A 13,749-nucleotide genomic window follows, 5' to 3' on the forward strand; every position below is an offset into this window, starting at 1 on the left:
GTATCTCCCAGGGCGCATGCGCTCAGCGGGACACGCTGTTAGAGTCCATGGGCATGCCTCTGGTGCCTAGAAACCGGAATAAACTATTAAGCCAGGAACAGCTTCCTGCTCTGCCGCAGGGTTTACCAGATGACACAATGACTAATGTGATATCCCTTCTGCACAGTAAATATCCATCTTTAAACACTTGCCGGCCGCTGCACGCCGATATGTGTCGGCACAATGAATTGGTGGGGCTAGTGGGCACGCGCCCGCTGCGTACAGCGCGACCGCGCCGGTGGGTCCCGGTGGGTCCCGCGGACTCGGTGATGTCTGATGTCTATATGATGTCAGGGGGAGGGGCTGAGGTTTATTCTTGCTCACTGATTGGTGGATTGGAGGATGGTTCTTTAAGTATTTTCTGTTCTCTTTCACATGCCTGATGTTCTTGTTGTATTATACTATATGTTCATAGCTCAATGCTTTTTATTTATTTTTTTGTTTACTTTTGTTGAAGTCCATGTGTTCACCCGTTATAGAGTCCTGTGATTCTGGTAAGGATCCATCTTACACTGGGTTACACATATAAAGATTTTTTCATACTTCACTATATGAATTCTTGCTTTTTCATCCATTCACTTGATTTTATTGGGACATTATTATGTTTTTTATTTTACATTTTTTTCCCCCATACATTATATATTGATTCATTTATTAGCGCTGTTGTTTATGGAAAACCTAACCCGTTTACCAAGATCTTTTTGTGGTGATTTATCTTCTCTCCCCCCCCCTCCCCCTCCCCACTTATGTACCATTTCAGGGCGTGGGGGGGGGGGAACGTTTGCTGGTCTGTAACGTACGCTCTTAACTTTTTGCCTTTTTCAAAATACTAATAAAACATTCCTGGTATGTTTACCAAACCAAAAAAGGAAGAAAATAAAAGAAGTCTATTAATTAACGACACTTCTAAGCTTTATTCCAGCTTCTCTCCCCTCTTGCTGCTTTGTCACAGTCAACCTAAAAATTGTCCCCAATAGTTACCGACACTCATAGCTGAAGAGCACTTCCATAAATCAGAGAGAGAGAGACAGAGAGAGAGTGGGCGTTCAGAAACAAGAACACCTCTGAAGGTTACCGTCATACTATAAAACAGACCATTAAAAAAAGAGAAAAAAGAATAAAAAAAAAAAAAAAAAAAGAGAGAAAAAAGAATAAAAAAAAAAAAAAAAAAGAATTGCGCTCTGTTTTATGAGTGGTAAAAGCAGTGTTCGTTTTTTTCGAGAGGAAAAATAAGAGCTGCATAGGTTAGATGTAAGTAAATGTGTTGTAAATAAACCTCGCTTTTGATGTCATCCTTTTATTGTACCAGGTGCCCTTTTATACATAAACAAGAGAAATAAAAATGTGCAATATACTGTATATATATAAAAAAAAAAAAGATTATTATTATACACTATTTATATAGTGCCAACAGTTTACGCAGCGCTTTACAATGAATCATATAATGCCGGTTGTCAGTGGTGTAAGTACAGCAATAGCAGCCCAATGCGGTTGCTAAGGGGCCTAGGAAGTGGTAAGATGTCCCATTAGGGGGCTGTCAAGGCAATTTTAACCACTTTATGATGGCCCAACCCATAGGTGCAGTGGTAAAAGGGCACAACAGAGAGTCTTTAGCAGGGCTGGACTGAGACAAAAATTTGGCCCTGGACTTCATCCAGACCAGCCCACTTTAATTTTGTAAACAATCACAAAAACAGTATATAAAACTATATGTAATTGTGCAAAAAAAAAAACATAAAGTAGCATAACATAAGGAGTCCTCACTAACCTCTTTTATTATTTCACTTATTCTCCTCTGTATTTTTCTCATCTTTCTCACATCACTGTGTGAAGTTGAGGGCAAGCCCGTGCAGCCATTACTCTGTCACTGAAACCGGCCCACTGAGCCATCGGCCCACCGGGAAACTCCCTGTAGTCCCAATGCCCAGTACATGCCTGGTCTTTAGCCTCGTACACACGATCGGATTTTCTGCAGTCAAAAACCTTAGACTTTTGTCCAAAGGGCAAGGTGTGCCTGGATTTTGTCTTGCATACAAAAACGGCAAGGAGTTGTTGGCCAACAAGCACAAACGTAGTGACGTACTACGTGGTATTTCAGCTCTTTAGCGCCACCCTTTGGGCTCCTTCTGCTAATTTCTTGTTAGTAGAAGTTTGGCGAGTGTTGATTTGCGCTTTTGATTTAGCGCTTTTCATTTAGCACTTTTCAGTTTGTTTCCGAACGGCCGTTCGTCAACCAGCCGGGCTGCAGAATCGGAGGAGATAACGTGTTATTTATTATTGGCCTTGGGGTTATTGCTTTGACCCAAGTCCAGTCCAGGAACAAAAGGAGGAGGAGGATTTCTTGGACCAAAAATTTGTTTCTTTATTAATCGTGACCAATTATGTCATATGCCTTTGCTGCAGGAGCTCCAGGAGAATAATCCGGATGATTTTCGGGAATTATCTCTGGATGACGGACCCCTGCTTTCACCAACTCTTGGCACTGTTGTCCCCCTATATTAAAGCGGTAGTAAACTCGCACATTTATTTTTTTTTTTTTTTAAACCTGCAAAGCAAAAAGGCATAATGAGCTAGTATGCACCGCATACTAGCTCATTATGAAATACTTACCTTAGAACGAGGCCCCGACATCTGGCCCGATCCACGCCAAGGGAGCTGACATGCTCCCTCGGCGTTTCTTCCGTGTATCGCGGCTCCGGCGCTGTGAGTGGCCGGAGCCGCGATATTGTCACTCCCACGCATGCGCGCGGGAGATTTCAGTCCGGCCGCTCGGCCGCTGCCGGATTTTGACGGCAAGAAACCCCTTGTGCGCATGCGCCGCTGCAGTCAGCGGCACATACCGAGGGGAATATCTCCTAAACCGTACAGGTTTAGGAGATATTTTTTTTACCTACAGGTAAGCCTTATTATAGGCTTTCCTGTAGGTAAAAGTTAAAAATGTGGGTATACAACCACTTTAAGAAGCAGGACACATGCATGAGGCTTTTAATTTATTTTTTTGGCTAAATAAGGATTTGATTTGTTATATTTTCTATATTTTTGGATGCATAGAATGCAGTTTTTGGTTAAGTTCTATTGGCTGATAGCATGTCTAATTTTGTTTTCTTTTTTTAATGCACAATAAAAAAATTGTGGAGAATAATACTTGGCTGTGTGTTTTACTTCAAAATGACAGTTTGGGAGTAGACAATTAAAAAAATACAATGTAAAATTGACAAGGGACACCGACATAGTTGTATCTTTGATCTTAAAAACTACGGGATAATGGTGTTGTGGTAACTTGCCCCAAAAACAAACAAAAAAAAAAACCATAATAATATTATTCTTGATATCACTAGAAAACAAAAGCCCTTAAAATTAGTTTGCAATAACTCCATCAGTATCACCAGCAAAGCAGCTTCATTATTATCCCATTAAAGAAGAAGAGAATTGTGCGCTGCATTTCCAGATTTCATAATTTTCCACGTCACGAATGTCAATTCTCCATTACGAACGCTACTTTACAAGACCTACCGCTTCCGGCTCCTCCTTGCTTCCGAGCATGCGTGTTTGTACTTTGGACTTTTGTCCAGCGGACTTGCGTACACACGCTCGGAAAATCCTACAACAGACATTTGTCTGCGTAAAATTTTAAAACCTGCCATCCAACGTTTGTCCATGGAAAAATCCGACAACAATTGTCTGATGGAGCGTACACACGGTCGAATTTTCCACCAACAGCCCGTCATCACACATTTCCCGTCTGAAAATCCGATCGTGCGTACGAGGCTTAACTCTCAGTCCAGGCTAAGGCGAATCGGTGACAGTAATAATATGGTTATACTTTAACCACTTAAGGACCGCCTCCTGCACATATACGTCGGCAGAATGGCACGGCTGGGCACAATCACGTACCTGTACGTTGCTTTTTAAGTGCCCAGATGTGGGTCGGGAGCTCCGTGACCGTGGCTGCAGGACCAGTGGACCCGATCGCCACTAGTGTCCCACGATCAGGTCACAGAGCTGAAGAATGAGGAGAGGTCTGTGTAAACAAACCTCTCCCCGTGCTTCCTGCTGTGGCTGTCATCGATCATCTCTTCCCTTTTATAGGGAAAGACGATCAGTGACGTCACATGCCAGGCCACGCCCCCTCCAAAAAAAAAAAATAACACATAACGTCATACATAACACTACACTGCCTCCTAGTGGTTAACTCCTTCACTGCCTGTCTCATTTACACAGGAATCAGTGCATTTAAATAGCACTGATTGCTGTATAAATGACAATGGTCCCAAAAATGTGTCAAAAATGTTCAATGTGTCCGCCATAATGTCGCAGTCACAATAAAAATCGCAGATCGCCGCCATTACTAGTAAAAAAAAAAAAATATTAATAAAAATGCTATAAAACTATCCCCCATTTTGTAAACGCTATAACTTTTGCGCAAACCAATCAATAATTGCGGGTTTTTTTTACCAAAAATATGTAGAAGAATACGTATCGGCCTAAACTAAGGAAAAACATGTTTTTTTATATATTTTTTGGGGATATTTATTATAGCAAAAAGTAAAAAATATTAAATTTTTTTCAAAATTGTCGCTCTATTTTTGTTTATCTCTATTTTTGTTTATAGCGCAAAAAATAAAAACCGCAGGGGTGATCAAATACCACCAAAAGAAAGCTCTATTTGTGGGAAAAGAAGGACGCCAATTTTGTTTGGGAGCCACGTCGCACGACCGCCCAATTGTCAGTTAAAGCGACGCAGTGCCGAATCGCAAAAAGGGGCTTGGTCCTTTGGCTGCAAATTGGACCAGGGCTTAAGTGGTTAAGGATTGCAGAGATTGCACTTGACGCTTGCCCTGTACCCCAGTGACATTTCCAATCAGCAAGAGCCGACGTCAGACCTACAGAAGGAGACATGCGAATCTATGTCACTGTTCGGTGAAGCGTGTGTTTGGAAAATACTAGGCAGGGACTTTATTTCAGATTTTCTCGCAGATTTTCGTGCAGATAGGGCTGCCTATTGACATGAATGGGCTGCCCTACACATGGCGCATGCAACACACGAAAAGCGTCAGGAAACGTGCCTGCACTTGGTCACACCTATAGGTGTGAACCAAGCTTTAAAATTATACTAAAGTCTTGTTTTTTTTATTTATTTTAAAATAATAAACATGTTATTCTTACCTGCTCTGTAGAGTGGGTTTTGCACAGATCCTCCTCTTCTCAGGTCCCTCACCGGTGCTCCTGGCCCCTCCCTCCCTCCGAGTGCCCCCACAGCAGGCATCTTGCTATGGTGGCACCTGAGCTGCAACTCTGTGTCCATTCAGACACAGAGCTGTGGTTCGGGCCCCGCCCCCTCTCTCTCTCCTCATTGGCCAATGGTGCTGCTGCTGTGTCTTATGCCCCGTACATACGAGCAGAATTTCTGTCTGAAAAATCTTGGATGGTTTTTCCGACGGAATTCTGCTCAAGCTTGGCTTGACTACACACGGTCACACAAAAGTTCCCTGAACTTTCAACCGTCATGAACGTGGTGACGTACAACACTACGACGAGCCGAGAAAATGCTTTTGAGCATGCGTAAGGATTTTTGCACGACGGAATTGCTAGAGACGATCGGAATTTCGGATCTTAACTTTTTCCGTCGGAAAAATAGAGAACCTGCTCTCAATCTTTTTTTTTTTCTCAACCAAGTTTTACTGTACAAGGGTCTTCAATTTTTCTAAGCAAGGGGTCAGTTTACTGTCCTTCAAACTTTGGGGACCGGACTGTGGCCAGTGGGAGTAGAAAATGCCTGATGCCCCGTACACACGAGCGGAATTTCCGCCTGAAAACTTGGATGGTTTTTCCGACGGAATTCCGCTCAAGCTTGGCTTGCATACACACGGTCACACAAAAGTTCTCTGAACTTTCGACCGTCAAGAACGCGGTGACGTACAACACTACGACGAGCCGAGAAAATTAAGTTCAACGCTTCCGAGCAAGCGTCAATTTTTTTTTCCAAGCATGTGTAGGAATTTTGCACGTTGGGATTGCTACAGAGGATCGGAATTTCCAATCTGAACTTTTTCCGACCAAAAAAATTGAGAACCTGCTCTCGATCTTTTGCTGGCGGGAATTCCGCCAGCAAAAGTCCGAAGGAGCCTACACGCGGTCGGAATTTCCGACCAAAAGCTCACATCGGACTTTTTCTGGTGGAGTTTCCGATCATGTGTACGGGGCATAAGTCAAATCAGGAGGGAGGATCCCGGATGACCGAGGCACTCGTGCACATCGCTGGATCTAGAGGGGGGCTCAAGTAAGTATTAGGGGGGCTGCTGCACACAGAAGTTTTTTTTTTTTTATCTTAATGCATAGAATGCAGGGAATTTATTTCCATGCCTGGGTGAAGTATATTGCTTGCACTCAAAACCAGCAGACAAGGTAAGGTGGGGGTTAGGGAGTAACATTAACCCTGGGAGGGTGAGGCTCCCCTTTAAGCTTAGAGATGAGGGAGGGCAGATGAATGGTTCAACCCTTTAACACCTATGATAAGTAGAATATCAATTTTGGGCAGGCTGTTCCTTTAATAATGGGAGACATTAAGATCCCGCAATCGATTTCCTGCAAGGCGAAGATATTCTCAAAGTGTCACCATTGTCTGGGTTACTGTACAGAGCAAATTGATCTGCAGTGATTTGTGTAGTTACCTTGTCATCGGAAAAAAATTATAACAATTTCAGACACATTTTGCATGTTCTTATTTCATGTAAGAAGTTTAAAGACTGTTGCCAGGGCTACGAGCAAAAGTAAAAATGTTTTTGTAATCTGCCCGAAAATTATTATATTCATATAGAAGATAAGAACAGGAATACGCTGAAATAAGTACCATCCGTACATTTGCTACATATTAAAAGGATATTGCAATATGGGGGGGGGGTGTCTGAAAAAAAACAAAAAAAAAAACAAGAGGGGGTATGTTTGACAGCTGATGGGGCATATTAAAGGGCAAAACCATGCCTACCAGCCTGGAGAATGGAAAGGGGCGGTTGTAGAGCCGGGGTGTCAAAATCGAATTAATCGCGGGTCAAATCAGCAAAAATGGTTCCCCTTAAAGGGCCGGTTGTATCTGTAAGATTATATAAGTAATCTCAATAAATAATTGCCTCTGCATTCAATTATTACTGGTTTTAGGCTGTGAAGGGCAGTTGCAGACCGACACGGAGCCCAGTCACACTCCTGTAAGCAGATGACGCAAGTGTGAAAAAGACGGTCGCACATCGCTGATATCATCCACCAGAAACTTCATTGGAGTTTTCTCAGACAGAACATGGTCCTGCCACACCACCCCCCCCCCCCCCCTACATCAGATGTCAAGAGCCCCCCCCCCCCCAACCATCAAAAATCAAAAGTCCCCCGCCCTCCATTAGATCACTGTGCACCCCTCGACCTTGTGCTACTGCTGGGAAGAAGCTGGGGGGGGGGGGGTGGAGCTGGGAAGCAGAAAGTGCCAGGTCTGGAGGAGGACCAGGAGGAGGACTGAATGCTGAGATCAGGGCAGGTGGAGACGAGGGGGTGCTGTGGCTGTACAGAGAGGTGCAGGATCTGTAGAAGTAGTTCTCTCTTCCTCTCTTCTGCTGAGACAAGATGGGAGGTGGGGATGAGGAGGGTGCTACAGCTGCGGTGTGAAAGCCACATGAAATGGCCTGGTGGGCCAGAATCGGCCCGCCAGCCTTGTGTTTGACACGTGTTGTAGAGCAAGTGGTCATCAACCCTGGTCAGGGCCCACTAACAGGCCAGGTTTGTAAGATAACTGAAATACATCACAGGTGATATCATTTGCTGCTCAGTGATTGCCGTATTCTAGTCTGCATCTCCCCCCAAGGTGTTACCTAAAACCTGGCCCGTTAGTGGCCCCTGGGGACAGGGTTGGTGACCACTATTGTAGAGGAAAGAAGGACGAGGGGGACTTTGTTCCAAATAGTTGTGGAAGTTGCGGTTATAAGTCATTTAACTTTTTGAAAACTTGGACTCCACCAACATTTCTCCCCATTATATTGGGTCTTCTCATTCTTTAGGGTTTCTCTACAGTGGAGAGAATGCATGGATGGATGGATAGATGGCTGGATAGATGGATGGATGGATGGGTGGCTGAGAGGATGGGTGTAGAGGGAATGCATTGATGGATGGCGATGAAAGAGGGCAATGGGCGAGGGATAGAGGGGAAGAGAAGGAGACAGAAGAGAAGAGAAGAGAAGAGAAAACAATAGAAAAAGTAACTGAACAATTTCTTACAACATGTCAAAGGCTAAGGGGGTCAGGAGAAATTGGAGTTATTCCTGTTGTTACCACACATCCAACCCATAATTATTCCTCAAAGAAAGAGAGAGGGGGGAGAGAATGTGGAGGGGAAAGAGAGATATGGGGGATAGACATATATAAGGAGGGGCTTGAGAAGAAGGATGGAGAAGAGTAAAGAGAGGGTGGGGGTGAGTGGGTGATGGAGGGTTGCATAGAGGCTTTACAGAGGCAAGATAACGTATACAATGCACCCGGAAAGTATTCACATCACTTCACTTTTTCCACATTTTTTTATGTTACAGCCTTACTCCAAAATGGAAACCAGGCACTGCTCATCACCTGGCCAATACCATTGGCCAGGTGATGTTTTCCTACTAATTCTACAACAAGACCTCATAATGAGAACGTGAAAATTTTTGAAATCTTTCTAAATTTCAAAAAAATTTAAAGAATCCCATGTACATAAGTATCACAGCCTTTGCTCAATACTTTGTTGAAGCTCCTTTGGCACCAATTACAGCCTCAAGTCTTTGTGAGTATGATGCTACAAGCTCGGCACACCTATTTTTGGGCAGTTTCTCCCATTCTTCTTTGCAGGACCTCTCAAGCTCCATCAGATTGGATGGGAAGTGTCGGTGCACAGCCATTTCCAGATCTCTCCAGAGATTTTCAATCGGGTTCAAGTCTGGGCTCTGGCTGGGCCACTCAAGGACATTCACAGAATTGTCCCATAGCGACTCCTTTGTTATCTTGGCTGTGTGCTTAGGGTCGTTGTCCTGTTGGAAGATGAACATTCGCCCCAGTCTGAGGTTCAGATCGCTCGGGAGCAGGTTCTACTCAAGGATGTCTCTGTACATTGCTGCATTCATCTTTCCCTCGATCCTGACTAGGTTTCCAGTTCATGCCGCTGAAAAATATCCCCACGGCATGATGTTGCCACAGCCATGCTTCAGTGTAGGGATGGTATTGGCCAGGTGATGAGCAGTGCCTGGTTTCTTCCAGACATGGCGCTTGCCATTCAGGTCACAGTGTTCAATCTTTGTTTCAGCAGACCAGAGAATTTTGTTTCTTATGGTCTAAGAGTCTTTCAGGTTACGACATCCTTTAAAAGTATACAAAATCTCAAGGCATACCAGTCTGAAATGTGGTCCCTCGGTCACATCAAAAGCCCCCCTTTCATATCAGAGTCACCCATTTGCATTGGAGTCCTCAGTCTACTCCCCATTTCACATTGGAGTCCTTGTCCCTCCTCCACATGAGAGTCATCAGCCTCTCTCCTTTTACAATGGTGTCCTAAGGTTCCCCCTTTTAAATAAGTTCTCATCCCCCACCCCTTCACATTCCTCAGCACCCCCAATTTCTCATCAGAGTCCTCAGTCAGCCAGACTGAACCATGGAGGAGCACGACATTGTGAAAAAATATGGAACGCAGTGTGTCGCCCCTTATGAGCCAAGGAGGCACCCTAGTTGAGAATTGCTGCCCTATAGCATGTCTGCAGTCTCTAGCCATCTCCTATAGCCCTGTAGCATGTCCACCGTCTGACAGACTCCTGTAGCATTTCTTTAGCCTCTACCTCATCTACTGTAGCATTTCCCCAGCTTCTAACCATTTCCTATAGCATGTCCACAGTCTCTAACCATCTCCTGTAGCGTGTTTCCAGTCTCTAACCATCTCCTGTAGCGTGTTTCCAGTCTCTAAACATCTCCTGTAGCATGTTTCCAGTCTCTAACCATCTCCTGTAGCATGTTTCCAGTCTCTAACCATCTCCTGTAGCATGTTTCCAGTCTCTAACCATCTCCTGTAGCATGTTTCCAGTCTCTAACCATCTCCTGTAGCGTGTTTCCAGTCTCTAACCATCTCCTGTAGCATGTTCCCATTCTCTAACCATCTCCTGTAGCGTGTTTCCAGTCTCTAACCATCTCCTGTAGCGTGTTTCCAGTTTCTAACCATCTCCTGTAGCATGTTCCCATTCTCTAACCATCTCCTATAGCATGTTCCCAGTTTCTGACCATCTTCTATAGCATGTCCACAGTCTCTAAACATCTCCTGTAGCGTGTTTCCAGTCTCTAAACATCTTCTGTAGCGTGTTTCATAGACTCTAACCATCTCCTATAGCATGTTCCCAGTTTCTGACCATCCTCTATAGCATGTCCACAGTCTCTAACCATCTCCTGTAGCGTGTTTCCAGTCTCTAACCATCTCCTGTAGCGCGTTTCCAGTCTCTAACCATCTCCTGTAGCGCGTTTCCAGTCTCTAACCATCTCCTGAAGCATGTTCCCATTCTCTAACCATCTGCTATAGCATATTCCTAGTTTCTGACCATCTTCTATAGCATGTCCACAGTCTCCAACCATCTCCTGTAGCGTGTTTCCAGTCTCTAACTATCTCCTGTAGCGTGTTTCCAGTCTCTAACCATCTCCTGTAGCACGTTTCCAGTCTCTAACCATCTCCTGAAGCATGTTCCCATTCTCTAACCATCTGCTATAGCATATTCCTAGTTTCTGACCATCTTCTATAGCATGTCCACAGTCTCCAACCATCTCCTGTAGCGTTTTTCCAGTCTCTAACCATCTCCTGTAGCGTTTTTCCAGTCTCTAACCATCTCCTGTAGCATGTTCCCATTCTCTAACCATCTCCTATAGCATATTCCTAGTTTCTGACCATCTTCAATAGCATGTCCAAAGTCTCTAACCATCTCCTGTAATATGCTCACAATTTCTAAACATGTCTTGTAGCATGTTTATCGTCTGAAAATCTCCTGTAGCATTACATGCACTTAATATCATTCATTTGATTTCAAGGACCACACTTGAGGGTCCCTATATTGAGCAAGTTGACTAGCATTAGTCCCTGCTCCCCCCACCCCAAAGCATCCTTCACCCCATATTTTATAAAACAAACAGTATGGGTGTCTTTCAAACCAGAACAGGACTGACACTTGATGACGGAGTAATGGTTCTGTGAGGGATGGTGCCTTGACTTAAAGGTGAGCATTGCAGCATAAGCCACATTTTTATTTTTCCAGTTGGCCAGTTTAAATTTGTATTTTTTTATTTTTTCAAAAATTTCAAGTTAGTCTTTCAATACCTTTTTTTTTTTTTTTTTTTTTATTATTCACATGAATTTTTCATGCTGCTCATGACCCAGGGTGGACAAAGATAGACACTTTGCCTGAAAATTTTGTGCTATAAGCTGTCCCCGTTTCTGAAAAGTCAGCTTACTGGAATCCTTTCAATTCCTTTAAATTCCCAAACGAGGGCAGAAAAAAAAAAAAAAAAACACGGCTGCAGATTCGGTACATTGTGTGCCGAGCACAACCATCGCTTACACCCTCGTCTTTCGGTGAAGGCTTAATACCTTATTGATATGCTGGGGGTATAGTGAAAGCACGACACAGCAGAATTGCAGAGAGAGTGAAGAGTGGGAAGGATGGGGGAGCCCCGCTAATTGGAGCCTGCAGCTTAACTCTCCGCTCTGAGCAGATGCATGCTCACAGCTCATTCTGAAACACAACTTTCCTGGCCAAAAAATATAAAAGGAATATGTGAGGGGGGAAAAGAGCTTTTATGTTTACTGCAGGGAGGCTCTACATGGAATACACAAGCTACAGAAAAACGCTCCTGGATTGTTCGGAGGTGAGAGAGAACACTTCAAAAGGATGCTGCTGATGCATAATACACATTGTTAAAGGAAACTTGTACTGAGAAATGCAATGGCTGGCTGAAAACGTTAGCTGCCTAATTGCCTTTGACTTTAAGCATTTCAGCCTGGAAGATTTTACCCCCCCCCCCCCTCTTCCTGACCAGAGCACATTTTGCGATTCGGCACTGCGTCGTTTTAAGTGACAATTGCACTGTCGTGCAACGCTGCACCAAAACAAGATTGAGGTCCTTTTTTCCCCCCCCCCACAAATAGCGGTTTCTTTTGGTGGTGTTTGATCACCTCTGCGGTTTTTATTTTTTGCGCTATAAAAAAAAATAATAAAAAAAAAAGAGCGACAATTTTGAAAAAAAAAAAAATGCAATATTTTAAAAGCAACATGTACAATTTATGAAGGAGGATTTGTTTAATCTCTGTGTAACACCTGAGGCCAGTCACTGCACTGGGTATACGTGAGGGTTTACAATTACAACCACTTTATTACTTTCTAAAGAGATGGGGAGAAGAAGCAGCTATAAAAATACAAGCTTCTCAAAATCTAACGTATTTAAAATAGTTTAGTTCAGGAGTGTCCAACTTGCGACCCCACAAGCCCAAAAGGGCTATGAATATGGCCTAACACAAAATTTAAAATTTACTTAAAAATTAGGATTTTTAAAAAAAACTTTTTAGTAAAAATTAAATTCACACTTAGCAAACACATGCAGCCAAAAGAAAAATATGACAGTGCCGCTTCACTGGACTTTTATACGTTTTGTGGCAGAGGCTTTTGGAGGAGACTGAATGCTGGCCTCTTGCATATCCGACTACGGGCCCTGACATTTGAGGAAGCTACAAGCATTTAGGAAGATATTCTGTTATGTAATGCAAAAGGACATTATTAAAGAGACCACAATGGTCTCTGCATGCTTGGGACTCATATAGCAGATGTATGTAAAAGGAATGCTGATTAATGAGATCTGAAAATCCCTGGGTCTTCTGTTGTCTACTAGTGTGGCTTTTAAGAGTATTTCACCCATTGTTGATTGTGCCAAGTGACCTTGCTATTGTATGAAGGAGTTCTGTGTTGATATTTATGATAATGCTGATTGTGTCTTCTGAGCTAAGACGAAAAGTCTGTCCTAAAGGTCATATCTCTGAGTCACCTAGGCTGTCTAAAGAATTAGATAATTAGCTCATGTTAATTAGGTTTCTGGTTACAGTTTGTATTGTCATCCTGCTGTATATATTTGTTTAAGATCTCAAGTTATTTTATTGTATTCCTGATGTACTCCAAGACTGGTTTTGTCTGGTTCTTGGGGGTTACTATAGCCAGATCCATTGGACTTGTGTTCCAGGACTTAGGAAGCAATATACTGGAAGGACGCACTCAAGCGCAGTGTGGGACGTTCCGTCACAAGTTTTATCTTCCCAAAAGAAAAATCCCCCACTATTTTTAAGAATAAAGCACATGAAGGGCAAAATTAGAACTAAAATACCTAATGCACCCTCAGAAGTAATTAAGATTTGGTGCTACATTCATTAAACCAAATACTGATGTGTTCATTTATCAAAAACAGTGTCAAATATCACACTTATTTTATGTTGCCCTTATTTACTTTTATAATAAAAATAATAATAATAGGTTAGAATGGAAAAATCCAGGTATTGGAAGGGCCACTCTTCACAAATGGTGAGATGAGGCAATCCCTGGCTTCTTTTAAGTCTTGGATATCACTACAGTGAAATCTACTGCGCCTCAATTCTGGATTTGGTTTTGAACCATCCGGGAACTTTGAGTGTCCTCA

Source organism: Lithobates pipiens, unplaced genomic scaffold (assembly GCF_037356315.1).
Source record: "Lithobates pipiens isolate NorthernLeopardFrog02 unplaced genomic scaffold, aLitPip1_a1.2 Scaffold_27, whole genome shotgun sequence".
Lineage (NCBI taxonomy): Eukaryota > Metazoa > Chordata > Amphibia > Anura > Ranidae > Lithobates > Lithobates pipiens.